Source organism: Podarcis tiliguerta (assembly GCF_965153285.1).
Source record: "Podarcis tiliguerta genome assembly, chromosome: 6".
Classification (NCBI taxonomy): domain Eukaryota; kingdom Metazoa; phylum Chordata; class Lepidosauria; order Squamata; family Lacertidae; genus Podarcis; species Podarcis tiliguerta.
Window position 1 is genome coordinate 34,437,960 of NC_139539.1, and position 16,285 is coordinate 34,454,244.

Genomic DNA, 16,285 nt, shown 5'->3' on the forward strand with positions numbered 1-16,285 from the left:
TTTAAAATTAGTGAGGGCTGCATGAAATTAGTCTGAGGGCTGCCAGATGCACACCCTGGTCTTAGGCAAACATATAAAATAGATATGAAAAACCATGGCTCTGTCAAATGGATAGTCTCCTGCTGATGCATATCTGCATGAAAGTGTCTCTTCTTTATGATCCTGTATGGCCCAAACCACATTTCTCCTATGGACAAAAAGAATACGGAGAATATGTTGTTATGAGGTTTCTTCTCTCTCAAATCTATAAGTGAGGGTCATGGCCTCTGGAGCCCACCTATGGTTTTGAGGGTCCTTTGAACTTGGGAGCAGAAATACTGCTGTCCCTGTCTTCTTCCAAGTTATTTCAATATATTCTCATATCTTGATTGATATTCATTACTATTCGTTCATTACTGTTACTATCTCTGAAGCTCTTTGGACTAGTTCACATAAAAAGTTTGTCTCTGAATACAAGTAGTCCTTGGTTCTCTTTGGGCTCATTGCAGATAGTAAAATATGCCCACACATTGTCCATACATGAATCAAGAAATCATTGAAATTTCTCATGTACAGTGGTACCTAGGGTTACAGACACTTCAGGTTACAGACATTTCAGGTTACAGACTCCGCTAACCCAGAAATAGTACCTCAGGTTAAGAACTTTGCTTCAGGATGAGAACAGAAATCGAGTAGCAGCGGTGCGGCAGCAGCGAGAAGCCCCATTAGCTAAAGTGGTGCTACAGGTTAAGAACAGTTTCAGGTTAAGAACGGACCTCCAGAACGAATTAAGTTCTTAACCCGAGGTACCACTGTATATAGGGGAGAACCCAGCAATAAGCCCTGGTTGCCTCTTCAAGGAGTCACCACTTTCCCATTGCCATGAACTGCATATATTGAAGCCAGTAACGAAGTGGAGAAATTTCAATATCTGTTCAGCCCTTCCAAATGAGCGGTTCCAGTTGGCAGAGAATAGAAACACTGAAGGATTGAAGGCAAACTATGGTTCTAATTTGCCAATTGATTTTTTTTTTATTGCTGCAAAATAATTGCTAGTCTTTCAAGAAGAGCAAACCAAAGCAAGGGTTTGAAATGGAGCTGAGAAGATAAAAAGCGGCTGAAAACACATCAATTAGCAATTCCATTTTATTAGGAGAATGTGTTTTATATGTAATCAATTGTTAATTTGCAACCAACACCCACTTGTATTGCTGAAACTATTTATTCCATAGCACTGTAATAGGATGAATGTTAAGTTCTATCCTCTCCAATGAGTAGCAGTATATGGCTCCTCTTATGCTGAAGAACGAACATTTAGAAGTGGCAGGTTTTTTTTATGGTGCTGTTTGTTTGTAATTTCCTCTGAGTTATTTTGTTGGTTTCAAAGTATTTTCAAGCTGCAGCCAGTGTCTGAACCTGGCAGCTGCTTCTTGCAGTAGAACATGCATGTCCTAAGGCAGTGTTTTTCAAAACTTTCTACCTTTTGGGAACCCATGCGCCACTCTCAGCAAAAGAACCCATACAAGTCTGCCATGCAATCCCAGCATGTTGCAATAGACTGTAGGGCAGATAGAAAACAGTTTTTGGCTTCATATTCACCTTTGGGGGAGGGGGGGTTTCACATGCCAACAGTGGGTGTAGCCACCTGTCCTGTTCTTACTGGGCTCCTAAGTAAACATGAAGCTTAGCAGCAGCAACACCAATGAGGCAGCAACCATAGCAGTATCCAAGGCAAGTCCAAGGTCCAAGCAAGCACTGCAAAGAGTCAGACGAGGTCAGAGCAGCCCATGGCCAGGTTTGTCAAAGACAAGAGATTTAATAGTAAGCAAGTGATGGAGCTGGGATATAGACATTGTTCCAGTAGCTCTTCCAGGCCAGCACTTGGGGAGGGAGTTGAGCTAGAGCTGCTGGAACTACCACCCAACCTCATCTGGTTCCTATCCACACCCATCTCTCCAGAAGTCTCTCTGAGAGGAGGGTCTTATTTTTGAGACCTCTACTCCTGGTGAATCCTTGTTTGTAGCTGGGCACTTCCTGGGTTGGCAAATAAGACTCTTGGACTCTGGGTGTGGACAACCACATTTCAGGCTCATTGCAGGCACATCTTGCTACCTCATCCCCAGATGTAACCTGATCCACGGCTTGGTGCAAGGTTGGGAGCTCCTAATGCACTTCTGAGGACTCCCCTTGTGGGACGTAAAATCACCCCACAGTCTCACATGCACACAGATGCATACAGGCCCCAACCTCAGCTGCTAGATGCTCATCAAAATATCAGTCTGGGGAATGAGGAGAGCCTTAAGCCTCTCCATCCACCCCAAAACCTTGCCTGCTTTTATGTCTTTTTGCTGCTAACAAAAATGCAACTGGGCATTCAGAAGAGTCTCCCACACCACTCTGCTGTCATTGGCCCACTGCCTTAAAGGAGAAGTACAAGCTGTTTAAAATAGTGCTTTTGCAAAGCATGTCAAGGCAGCCTGCAGTGCTAAGCAGGATTCCTTCCCCATCAGTCAGTGCAACAGGAGGGCAATCCCGCTTGATCCAGGTGTGTGAGACAGCTCTCTGCAGGGAGCTCTCTCGTGCACCTGAAGCTCTTCAATTTGGCTAAGCATGTAGTAGATAGCAACATGCCTTTGAAAGGAAAGGGGGGACCCCCTCCCTTTAGCAGTGGCTGCTGCCTACTTTGAAGTCCTGGCTATGGAACTCCAAAGCACCAAATCCCACCCCCCATCCCTGCATTGCAGAACACAAGGGCGGCAGTGCAGTTGGACTCACATCCTGTTTGTGGACTTCTATACACATCTGTTAGGCCACTGCGACAATAGTATGCTGAACTTTGTGGCCCTTTATAGTCTGATACAGCAGGGCTCTTCTTACCCTCTTATGAACCACAATTAAGCAAAGTCTTACACTTTACTGTTAAAACACACACTCCATAGTATGAACAAATTTATTCTCCAAGTGTATTGATGATCAGGTCAAAATGGTTTGTTCCAATTGCATCAAGGAAATCTACTCTGATGAAAGACAATAATATGAAGAAGGGGAAAAAACCCTTCCAGAACCAGGAAACATTGGCTTTTGGGCTGATGATTATGCCACAGAACCAAATAGTAATCCTACTTGCTCAAAAATAAAAATAAAAAAACCAGGAAGGAAACAGGGTGACAATTCCCACGCCTCCCAAATGTTTATCATGCAAAGTTTATTTTGCTTTCCTACCTGTTATTATCAAGCTTGCAAATGAATAAGTTACTTGAATACAGCTCTTAGTACTTTTATTGCTATCTAGGGTGAAATGAAATAAATAACAACAACAACAACAACGGCATTTTAATCATGTACCTTTATAGGAAACTGTGTGACTGGGATAATTGATACCAAGAGGAATAACTATAGAACATAGCTAGCAACATTCCATTACTTTAATGATTTTTACATTTTCAACTGCAGTGAAAATGGCTTTTATATTAAACAACCTTGAAATATATATTCACTGCTCTTTTCTGAACTATTACCAATTCTGACAGTAAGAGCTGTTTGACAGTGAAATGGATTCCCTCGGAAGGTGGTGAACTCTCCTCCCTTGGAAGTTTTTAAGCAGAGTTTGGATGGTCATCTGTCATGAATGCTTTACCCTCAGGGTCACTTCTAGAACTACAATTCTATGATTCTATGTCCCACTCAACGTATCTTCATGCATTCTAGTCACCATGTGCATGTCTGCAGCAATTACAGATTACACACTCAGGGTAACCCATCACAATATGGGGTGGGGGGTCAAATACCAACAGTTTGTGGAACAGAACATTTTGGGAGGCCCAGCTTTTCTGAAACGTGCACCACTGTGACACCATAAGATGCAAGTTTCTTCTATTTCTTCACAGCTATTAATGGTAGATAAATGAGTCATGTTGTCATTTGCATTTAATCACTTTACATCTGAGCAGGGGAGTACCTAGGGGTTGACCAACTTGACCCCCGCCAAGGGCCCAGGCCCAGGGGGTGGGGCACACAAAAATTGTGCCTTTCCACTCTGGCTTGGAGTAGCAAGGAGCCTACCAGTCCCTCCACATACTCTGTGAGCTGCTCCTCTGCTCCTCAAAGTGGCTGTGCAAGGCGCACAGAAAGAATCCAGTTGCTGGTGTGGGCCACTGAAGCAGCACTGCAGGCCCCCTCTCCATTCTCCCCTCTGCTCTGCCCTCCCCAGCTGTCAACAGGCCACTTTTAGACTTCCATTTGCTGATGTGGTTCTTCTTTCTTTGACCACAGACCTAGGCTTCCAGGCAGAGCATCACAAGCCCTCTAGGTGAGCCAACAACAAGAAAAGACAGAAACTGTGATCTAACCAATCTACTCCCTTCTCTACCAGTTGTGTCTCTCTGTTCTCTTCCTCTGATCTGTTTGAACGTGAGCCCCAACAGAGGTGAATGAAATAACAGAGAAGGGTAAAGTGTACTTTGACTGCCTAGGTCAAAAGTTGTTCCAGACACTGAAGACAGATTTTCAGTTCTGGTACTGTTTGGTGAAAAATGAGTGAGTGGCAGCTGCTCCCACTCACAAATATAGCATGCACATATTTAGAATAGCGCACACACGGAACTAATGCAGAGAAACACAAGGACATGGGATTCATTGACAAATACGCTTCGACTTCCACCAGCAGCCCATAAGTTGTACCCTTCTCCTCCCAGCCCACTTTTTAGCAACTGACAAGATGAAACAGCAAGAGAGTGGGAGGCAATTCTTGAGATACTGTAGACTCAAACTTTTACAGCTTTAACACTCCCAACAACAAGGACCTTGAATTGAACCTGGAAGCAAATTAAGCAATGAATGTAGCTGGAACGAGGTTTGTGTAGCATGATTTGATCACCTGGCTCCCGTCAAAACCCTTACTGCCACATTTTGCATCAATAGAAGCTTCTGGGTTGCCTTTAAGGGGAACTCCATCTATAGTGCTTTACAGTAAATTGAGCAGAATGCAAGGTTGGCTAATGTGTTGCCTCAAGAGTTTGTTGAACTCCAGCTCTCATTATTCTTGGCTATTGGCTGATAGGAGATGGTGTCCAACACATCTGGAAGACACTACATTGACTAGGCTAGAAGATGAATCTTTAACCTAGACATGCTGATTATCTATCATCTATCTATCTATCATCTATCTATCATCTATCTATCTATCTATCTATCTATCTATCTATCTATCTATCTAATCTATCATCTATCTATATCTGTATTCAGTCATGTGAGCCTTTGTCCACCAATAGTGGTACAACCCAGACTATAAGTTTACTATTTCCGTGAGAATTAGGCCTTCACAGTCCATGTAACAGTCAGGTAAAGCAAACTGCTGGTATCGCCATATGATGAGGTACTAAGAGACTTGTGTCTATCCTAGTACACCTGGTGAGTTTTTAAGAAAAGATGACATTTGAACCTCACTCTTAAGTCACTACTTACTCTCAGTTTAGATCTTATTATGAAATTGTTCAGTCTCACTAATGCTGTTCTTCTCCGCTAACATGATGGAATATGACCTTAGTTTCCACCTTGTCCTTAGTCTGTGAGCAGTGTGGCATATGTATCATTGTTGAGTTCCTTCAGACCAGTTAATTCTATTAATAATTCAGTGTTTAATCATTCAATTAAATGCATCATTGTCCTCATCTAGAGGGCAAAACATAGAATATTATCCAGTTCAATTAGCATCCCAGAACATTCCTTGATAAAGGGTTTGTTGTTGTTGTTTTTGAAGGATAAGATTTAAAGAATATATAGGCAGAAGGCTTCAAGAATATCCCCACACTTTGTAACACATAGTCATTATTTGGTAGAGCAATTATCTACTTCACTTGCTAAGGCCTTTATTGAATTTCAGAGTTCCACATTCCACACTGTTGTCACTGGGACACTTACCAGTGGGGGCCAGCCCAGAAGTGGATTAATAAGTTGTTTCTTCCTGCTACTGTGGAACTAGATAAAGGGAAGGTTCAGTGAACTATAGTTACCATAGAGGTATTGCACCATCACAAGAGGGAGGTCAAATGGTCATGAGCTGGCCTCTTGGGATGTGGCCTTCACTGCAAGAAACATGTTCTTAAATACAAAGCTTGGAGGATAACCCTTGGGAGCTCTTTCTGTATTCTGGCTGTTCTAACGCAATTCAGCACAGAAAAGCAGCTCAAAAGTACATTGATTAAATTATTAATGTTTACTTGATGCAGCCCATTGAATAATTAGGAAAGGAATGCTTTGCTTATTTTCAGAGATACTGTCAGATTTTTTTAAACTGTGCGCTAGTACAGTGAAGAGCCCATTAGTAGAGAAAGATGAGAGAGCATGTTTGTTGCCCTGATAGCTTTTCAGTCAAGCATCTCCAGGGCTGAATTGGAATACCTAGTTAACACAAGCACTTGGCAGGAATTAACCCCTTCAAGCCAAAATTCCTGCTGATGGGCATTGCTTCCATCCAGGTCCCAGCAGAAGGGGAGAGGAAAGGCAATATGGAACCTGGTTGCTGCATTGGAGACAGGTGATCTAGAGAAGGGTTGGGCAATCCATGATCCTCCAGATGCTGCCAGACCTCACCTCCCACCACCCCTGATCAATGAGCGTGCTGCTTGGGGCTGATTGATATTGGGAGTCCAATAATAACTGGAAGGCGCCAGGTTCCTCTCCCTTGAACCTCAAACCTACTATGGCAAGCTTCCAGTTTCCAGTAGTTACTGCACACATATACATTTACTGTTAAAGTAAAGGTAAAGGTAAATGGACCCCTGACCATTAGGTCCAGTTGTGACCCACTCTGGGGTTGCGGCTCTCATCTCGCTTTATTGGCTGAGGGAGCTGGCGTACAGCTTCCGGGTCATGTGGCCAGCATGACTAAGCCACTTCTGGCGAACCAGAGCAGCGCACGGAAATGCTGTTCACCTTCCCGCCAGAGCGGTACCTATTTATCTACTTGTACTTTGACATGCTTTTGAACTGCTAGGTGGGCAGGAGACCGTTAAAGTAGCTACATACAAATATAACTTGTCTTCTTGTGCCATTAATAACTGTGAAGAAGAAAGAATTTCAATGGGTGCAGCGTCTCCCCCTCATTAGATTACAAAAAAAGGTATCTACTCCAATTCCCTCTTTCAAAGAACAGTTGACAATTCAGGGTGATATCTAATATTAGTCATAGGCTGAGCATACCTACTGCAATAAAGAGGTCTGCACTGAGCATTACTCATTTGGATATCAGCCACATAACACAGGCCTTCCATGCATTTAGTCACCAGTTTTTGCATCATTTTGTAAGTACAAATGCCTCCACCTCTGTAAACTTGCCTCCTTAGTACAGCCTCCAGCCGTGTACTCCTTTCCAATGAGCGTATACACTCTCACCTGGAGTGCTCAGCAAATGGCTCATCTTCCAGAGGATTTTTTTCTTTACCTGTAGGTGCATCTACCGGGAAGAAGCATGGAGGGAGCATAATAGTAACAACAGACTTCTAACTGCTTTCAGTGATCTTTTGTTGCACCGTAATCCATCTTCATCTCTGGTTAATCTGTCACATCTCTTTTGGCTTCGTACTTATGTGAAATAATGCTGGAGAGGTCCACATTTGGCCCATGTTGCCTTTGAGCAGAGTGTTTGAATCCTGTTCCATTGCTGCCTGCCAGTGTGGTGTAGTGGTTAAGAACGGTAGACTTGTAATCTGGGGAACCGGGTTCGCGTCTCCGCTCCTCCACATGCAGCTGCTGGGTGACCTTGGGCCAGTCACACTTCTCTGAAGTCTCTCAGCCCCACTCACCTCACAGAGTGTTTGTTGTGGGGGAGGAAGGGATAGGAGGATGTTAGCCGCTTTGAGACTCCTTCGCGTAGTGATAAAGCAGGATATCAAATCCAAACTCCTCCTCATTTCTTTCATAGCTATGTGGTGGGATCTCCTTTTGGTGTCCACACAAGCCATCTGTGGAGTAACAGTCCTTTTTTGCAGGGATTGCTAACATCAATGTGTCTATTTGCTACAGTGACCTCCTAAGTGGGAAACAACTGTGAGGCCTCTGGCAATGACTTCCACCTGTGTCTGCCACATAAAGTCTATGGCTAGCAATACCCTCAGCACATTTTTGAAAGGTAATGGCCTGAGCACTTAGGTCCAGATCATGGCCTCAGTCATTGGTTTCATGCAGATGCTAAGACCTGTTTGTGTCAACTGAGAAGTAGCTCTGCAATGAGAGATGTCTCCTTAATTTGGTTCTCAAAAATATGCCCTATTTACAATTTGGTTTAAAAATAACCAAGCACTTGACAGATATTTTCTAGACTGCTGCCACAACAAAAATGTGTTTCATGCCTGTAAAGCAACAATGTCAAAGCAGTATTGTCGCTTCTGTTATTTGTTATCAGCATAATAGCAAAAGAACTCCTTTGGAACAAATAGAATATAATATGCATTTCCAGAGTTTTTTTATGGTTATAAATTGCCATTCTGTGCTGGAGTCACTTGCAGTCATTAGCAAATAATGACAATATAATGATAATCTTCGATGCTCATGAATCTCGCACCAACCTTTCTGCTGAGCTTATAATTAAGATGTCAGAATTAATTTGTCTTGGAAAGCTGAGGCTTTTTTTTGTTTTTAAGAGTGGGGGGGGAGCCAAGATTGATTCCAGCTTCATGTACAGATAACAGTCTGACTCTCCTGCATTGGCTGCAAGGATTTTCCATAGTGTGAAGAACAGTGCACTGGAGTGGAAATGAAGCTCTCTTCTCTACGTTGATAGATGTAGATGTCAATTTTTGTAAGTATAAGACGTAAGGAAGAAAATAAATCTGCTTTGCTTAAAAAGAAAACATACTTTTGCAAGCAGATAATCAGGGATACCAAGAAGCTTCCTGCATCATCAGCGGATGCATATGTTTGTGGCAGGGTAATGCTGTACTGTCTCCTGGGTTTAGTCTTCTGTAAATAATTCCATGTCCTATATTTCTTTCTCTCTAAGATACACGCTACTGTACAGAATATTGAGAATTATAAGAGAATCTAGGTTCTGAACATATACAACAAAAACCAGAATAACACCAACAGAAATACCCAAGCTCCGTGCTTAACTATCCTAGCTGCTTATGCCTGGTTTCTTAACTGACCAGTTTTATAATCCATCTTCTGTAATTTTATTACGGTTGATTCTTAGGTATTGCAGATGAGCTCATCCATCAAACCAATTGCCTTGAAAATTAAACCTTTTTTAAAGTGCTGCTTTACAATTTGCAAAATATATCAGAATGTGGCAGTGGGTATTATGGGACAAGTAAACTTCACTGAGCTTGTATTGCCCAATATAAAGAAGTTGATTGTTAAATGGGAAGGCTGCGAGGCAGGTTGTATTTGATTGCAAAAATCTCCAAAAATAAATAAATTAAAAATGATAAATTTGGAGGAGGGAGAAGTTGTTCTGCTTTCTATCAATTCAGTGTCCATGTTATTTTGAAATAACCAAGAAACTCAGATGGCTGCCTGAACTGTTGCACATATAAATTCCTTACCCATTGCCTGGTTGTATGCAGCCATCACAACCACCAGTTATAAGTTATAATTTTTGTGTCTCACCACAAACTGGTGCATTCACTCTCATCTTCACCACCCTTTTTGTCATAAAACAACAACATAGTTCCCCTCCCCCCTAAGTCACATATGTAGGCTCAAAAATTTAACAGCTGCATGTGCTGCACATGTGAGAGTTGGCATATGCAGGAATTCATAGTGGGCAGCAGGAAGCGTGTGGTCATATAAATCAGACAAAAGTCAATTTTGTTGGAGGCTCTGGTCCAAATGGAAAGCAGATCACACACTTTCTATAGACAGCACAATTCCATCTTCCCAATGTTTGTTACCTGTTAAATTTCAAATATTATGTGATTATTCAAATGGTCTAAAAGCCACTTCGGGGAAACCAGCAGAATCTAGTGGAGGTTTAGTGCTCATGTCCCTGTTATTTGCTTCCAGGAAAAAATCTGTTAGCAATCCAGTTAACTTAGAAAACCATAGGCGTTTTGCATTGTAATTTCACATGAAAAAAATTTGGGGTGGTATTCTTCCATACAGCTTTTTTCCACTATTTAAAATTTAGAATGGTGATCAAAAGGCCACAGTTCTATAACTACAGGTAATGCAGTGTAAAAGGAATCTTAGGATTCTTATGTTTTTCTGTTAATCTGCTTTATTGTAGGTATTTTAAATTTGTTTTTAGGTCTGTTGTATGCTGCCCTGAGAAGTTCTTTTTACAGAGTCTCAAAGATGTGCTCTCCCAAGCCCACATTCTCAGCATGTTCACATTCTTCTCTCAGTGACAACTATGCTGACTTGGTCAGGTCCACAGAATGGAAGATGGCAGGGTCTCCAAGGACATGCTCTATGGGTAGCTGGCTTCCGGCACCAGGCCCATTGGCAGACCGACTCTGTGTTACAAAGATTTCTGCAAATGAAACACGAGGGCTTGCAACATCAAACCCACCATGTGGGAATGTCTTGCGGATGACCTCAGTGCCTGGAGACCAAAAGTCAGGTTTGACTTCACCTCCGAAGGTGCACTCTTCCATTGTCTCCTGAGACAGACAGATGCCACCACCACCACCAACTCTTTAAAAATATAATGGGGTAGATTACCTGTAAATGAGACTTTCTCTCTCTCCAGCTACTAAATACTGGCTTAGCTTTCCTTCTGTTTCATTAATTTGTTCTTTAATTTGTTCTCCCCTTTTATGTAAAACACAAAAAGAGCAAGCTGATTAACAATGGGATGAGTACAGTGGTACCTCGGGTTAAGTACTTAATTTGTTCTGGAGGTCGATTCTTAACCTGAAACTGTTCTTAACCTGAAGCACCACTTTAGCTAATGGGGCCTCCCGCTGCCGCCGCGCCGCCAGAGCACGATTTCTGTTCTCATCCTGAAGCAAAGTTCTTAACTTAAGGTACTATTTCTGGGTTAGTGGAGTCTGTAACCTGAAGCGTATGTAACCTGAAGCGAATGTAACCCGAGGTACCACTGTAATGATGCTTGCTTTTTTGAAATACACATCATTGTCATTATGACACCTCTTTCATATTACTTTTGAAGGCACACTTTCCATTGCACGTCATTGTCTCTAACAAAAAACCGCCACAGTCCACATTGTCACAGATGTGGCTGTCAACCATTTTTCTCCAGATGGAACTGCACTGGCCCTATAAAACTCAGCATTATCAAGCTTAAAACACATTATTCCCTCTAGTGGATTCCAAATGCTGAAAAGCTTGTAGCAAAATTAATTAAAACAAATTATGTTTGTGGAGTAGTCAAGGATGTATACTCTCCCACCCACCCCCTTTAACAGTCAACTCACACTTAGAGATGATTCATATATTTCCCCATTGCAGCCATATGTCTGGAGCACAACTCATTAGTACCATATGGCCAGGGGCTCCTATCGTTATAGCTGGTAACTGAGCAACATTGGGATTCAGAGCTGGGCACAATCAGGTGATACACCATCCGGATTTCTGGGTAATGCTTGTGTGAGTAAAGGTTCCCACACAGTCAATATGACCATGTGGTTAAGCTTCAGTCACTCCATAATTGCAATCATGTGGTTGAATTGATGTCTCCCTCCCCTCCTGCAAATTAGCTTCCTTTCTTGAGCAATAAAGAAACACCATACTTTAAAAGTTCCTGTTGTATGTGTCATTCAGGAATTCCTGTCCATATATATATTTTTACCTCCGGCCCATTCTGAGATTTGAACCTCTGATTCAAACACTGAGCTCTGCAACAGTTCTTACTTTAGCATTACTGGAAAGCAGAACAGCTTCCTTTTAGAACTGCTTAAATGTTGCAAAAATAAGAATTCAGAGGAACTTTACTGTGTGTTCTTTTTTTAAAAAAATACTTAATGTCACAGAGTTCAAGATACCATTGTCTCTCTGGTTTCATGAGGTGTGCTAGGATTACCACAGCGAGGAGTCCAGGCACCTACTCAGGTTTTGTGTTTCCTTTGGAAATGAGACACAGCAGAGACTGTGGTGTCTTTATGATATATGGTTTATTTACAGATATATACAACTTGAACCTAGGATGGAGGTTCATGGCCAAACTCATGGATTCAAACTGACAGTCCACATTGTTCTGACAACCCCGCCCCCCTTTCTCCAGCTTGCAAACTGTTTCAGCTTACATAAGGCAAAACTGCAATCCTGAAAACTCTATTACTGGCCTTTTTTCTGCTTAACTCTGACCTCAGGGAGGGCTTCACCCATTTTCCAGCTGGTACAGCCTTAGCTTTGTGATGGCTTTCTTAATAGGCCATCACCCATCCCATTTGTGTTATTTTAATGGCCTATCTCTCCATGTGATTACTTCATCAGGAAGCCAGACTGGCTGATATTTTAACATGCAAGATTCTACCTCTGGCACCCAGAAATTAGAAGCAGAGTCCAGAAATTAGAAAGGGAGCCAGGGCACTCCACAAAGATATAACAATACCATACAAAGACTGTTAAGGACTCTTCACACTGTCTTTGGTCTTCTTTATACAGATTCATGGCTGGCTTGCGAGTGCTCCAATTGGAGAACAGCCTTTACCGAATGTGTCATGGGCTCTGAAGATGCTTGAACTCAGGACAAAAGGGAGAAACATGCTAAGAGGAAGGCAGGCTTGGCAAACCCTCACCAGGATCAAGTGTCCCCACTGTGGAAGGAGGTGTGGATCCAGAACTGGCCTCCACAATCACTTACGGACCCACTGTTAAAATCGTGTTTATGGAAGACAATTTTACTCAGCGACAAGAGAGAGAGAGAGAGAGAAAAGTAAATATTGACCTTTCCTCACTCATCATCACATATCAAGCACAGGGAATAACTCCTTGTGCTAGGCAGCTACACAAGAAGTGGCAATAACAACAAATTTCCATGATCCTGGGGGGGTCTTTGTTCTTGTTCAAGCCTGGTCACTTCTACTGTAGCGCACAAGCAAGTTGCCATTTTTTAAAAAAATCAACGGGGCATGAAGGCTATTACCCATATTAGTCTAATGGGGTGTCACTAGAGTGGGGGAAACTCCAGTGCCTTTAATGGATAATAGGCTGATAAATGGAGAGTTTCCCCTATCACTGCATTTTCCTATAAGGAAAAGCCACAGCCATTTAGTATGTTCTTTTTATGCATCTTTTCAAAGCAGCACTGAAGACAGGGGAAAAGGTTGTAACTTTATACAACACAACTGAAATCTGTCGTTTTCCTCTCTGCATGAAGCTCTGGCACTGCCAGCGATAAGGTAGCAGGGATAGATAAGAACGAAGATAAAGGCACAATGCAAAACCCCGTATTTCTAATTTCATGGGCAGTCTGATCCAAATGCCAGTTTTCTGTTGGGAAGACTAAATTGGCTCTGATCCAAGTACTCCATCTTCAATAGGCTGCATAGGCTGCAGCCACAAAATCCATGCTTTCAGAGCACTTTATTTAATTAAAGTGGATAGTCTGAACTTACAAATGTTCTATTCTAGGAGAAACAAAATTCTAGCAGCAACCAATTAAAATGTATCTTGAATGAAAACTACTTTCAAGTATCCTTATAAGGATTGAAAATGGAACATGTATAAAAAATAATCTTCATTACCAACCCTTCAGGACTTCATTTTTAATCCATTTTTTTCTGCTCAACCTGAGATTTTCTGAAAATGGTATTTTGTCAACATATTTTTAAAATATATATATACAGTTTAGTTTCCAAAAGCCTGGTTACTAGAAAATGTAAAGTCACATAATTTTTGTGTGTTTTTGCAAGGTGTTTTATATATATATATATATATAGAGAGAGAGAGAGAGAGAGTCTCTTATTTACAAGAGTTTTCTGGAGGTTACTATTGCAACACAATCCTAAACATATTTACTCAGAAATAAAATTCCCAGTGTGTTCAGTGGGGTTTGCTCAATCTAGGATTGCAACCTAAGAGTAATCTTCATTGAACATGCTGGGACTTAATTCTGAATAAACATGCATGATACATGATCATACTATACTTATGTCAACCTTACCAATATGGAACTGTAGTTAAGCATATACGGCTTTTGCAAAGTGTTTGTATCTGAGTATGTCAATATTAAAACAAAATCCCAAATTGTAAATTTCTGGCAGAACTGGAGAATATTCGCTGTAGTTTTGGATGTGCAGAAACAATATTAAAGATGTGTTAACTCATTTTATTTGACACTACCTGTAATGCCTCCTTTGTGCTTACTTGGGCTACGTATATAGTATACCTTTATAGCACATTTGAAGCGCTGTAGTAAACGATAGTGCAATCTACTCAGAAGTAAATCCTAATGAATTTGATGGTAGCTTACTCCCAGCTGAGTGGCATTAGGATTACAGTCTTACTAAATTTTTGACAGAAATGAGATTTGAACCAGAGAATTCCCCCCCAGATCATACCCCTACCCCCAGCCCTAGAATATGTCTCAAATACGAGGGAGTGAGAGATGCTTTTTCCCCATCTCAAAATATACTGGTGAGAAGTAAGTGCCAAGGCAGCAGTTGTCACCTTTTAGAATGCAGAGGAACTTTCATTTATTTTTCTCTATTACATCTGCCTGTAGCATATTAATATATATAATTGTGTATACGGAAAAAATATATACTATGCACACATCCATTTGGTGTGGAGAAAGTGTTGCCCAGTATTATCCATGTCAAGCAGTTAATTTAATGTAGTGTCTGTCTCCAGAAGTTATCAGAAGGAGCCACAGTCACACCAAGTGGAAATCTCTTGAAATTTCTGTCATATGGGTGGTTTTATTGAACATATGTTGTATAATCAATTTAAAGTGCTCTTAAAGTTGGTAAGAGAGGTGCACTGCAACAGTCTTAAAGATGCAAAGTTGTCTTGGAAGCATTTTTTTAAAAGCCCCCCATGCAATACACACACACAAATGTTGCTGAAGATGCATAAGATTCCCAGTGACCGATTAAAAAGGACACACTTGACCTCACTAGCTGCTTAAAGGTCATCACTGAAGCATGCCTAAAACAACCCATTGGCAGCATGGCAGCATTGCCATTTACAGGAGCCCTGAGCAGGAACAGCTTGTTTTAATTTCTTCATTTTAAAAGACAAGAAAATAAATCCCTATATGCATTCCCACCACTGCATTTGCTTGTTTCCTAGCTAACAGAGGCAGTGAAGGCTAGGTATATTCTAAAGGATGCTTGGGGCCAATCAAAAATTCATGTGCACTTGCTTCTCCATATGTGTTTTTATTACTAACAGATTTTTCAGCTGATACTATACCAGAGAATAAATTATTTAGCTGAACTTACTAACTTCTGCTACTTAATTTTTCCATTACAGTTACATGCTTCTGAATGGAATACCATAGCTTCCCTCTATACCTACATGTTGGCCTGTTAAAATGATGCTTTTACGTTGAAGGCAAGATGCAGAACTAGCTTTAACTCAGGTCATGGTACAGTGCAACTGCTAATCAGCCATTAAGAGTCTTGAACAGAGATGGCATATTCATGCAATCGCTTGTTATTGGCTCTGGTAAATGTTAAGGGCTGGTCAAGTGTTACTGATGAAAAGATATGTGTTTTAATTCGATACAGTAACTCTGCCACATTTATTTTATCACATCCTATACACCCTCCCAAAACAAGTTCCCTATTCTTTCTTTTTTAGGAACATGGGGATAATTTTTTAATTGTCATATGTTGCACGTGGATTATTTCCTTCTATATTCCCAAATACACAATTTCTCGCCTCATCTCCATCCATATATACCTATGCTCAGTGCTATTTTTCTAGAAATAGAGGTGCCGGAACTCTCATTGAATACCTCCCTTGTTCTCTTAGAACGGCAGTTCCTGTGAGTTCCCCCTGAAAAAAAGCCCTGCCTTTGTTGAAAATGGTAATTTCTATCAAAAGGTATTTTGCGGGGAGGGATCCACTTGAGCAGTAATATTCCAGGAGGAGAAGTATTATTAAGCAACTCCAAAGCACATGTCATCATACACTGCTATAACGTTTGTATGTTGTTCACCCTCACAACAGTCTTATGAACTAGAAGTAACCTATTTGTCGTTGTATGGGTGGGAAACTGAGACTTACAGCGCTTCCATACTGTTGCTATTTTGTGATGGAATCCAACCACATACCATCAAATTCAGGTCACACAATTAGAGTTGACTGGGAGTTATTGCACTACAAAGCCACTTCCCAAAATATTGGACTTTTTGCTATAATGAAAGTGACAGGAAAATGCATGGGAAAGTTT

The 16,285-nt window shown here is 41.3% G+C and overlaps 1 long non-coding RNA gene across 1 annotated transcript; it reads left to right on the top strand.

Moving 5' to 3' along the window:
• Positions 1 to 8,629: 8,629 nt before the first annotated feature.
• On the top strand, positions 8,630 to 12,806 carry LOC310679435. Its single transcript, XR_014512259.1, has 2 exons — positions 8,630 to 8,776; positions 12,547 to 12,806. It is a non-coding gene; the product is annotated as an uncharacterized lncRNA (long non-coding RNA).
• The last annotated feature ends 3,479 nt before the right edge of the window (positions 12,807 to 16,285 follow it).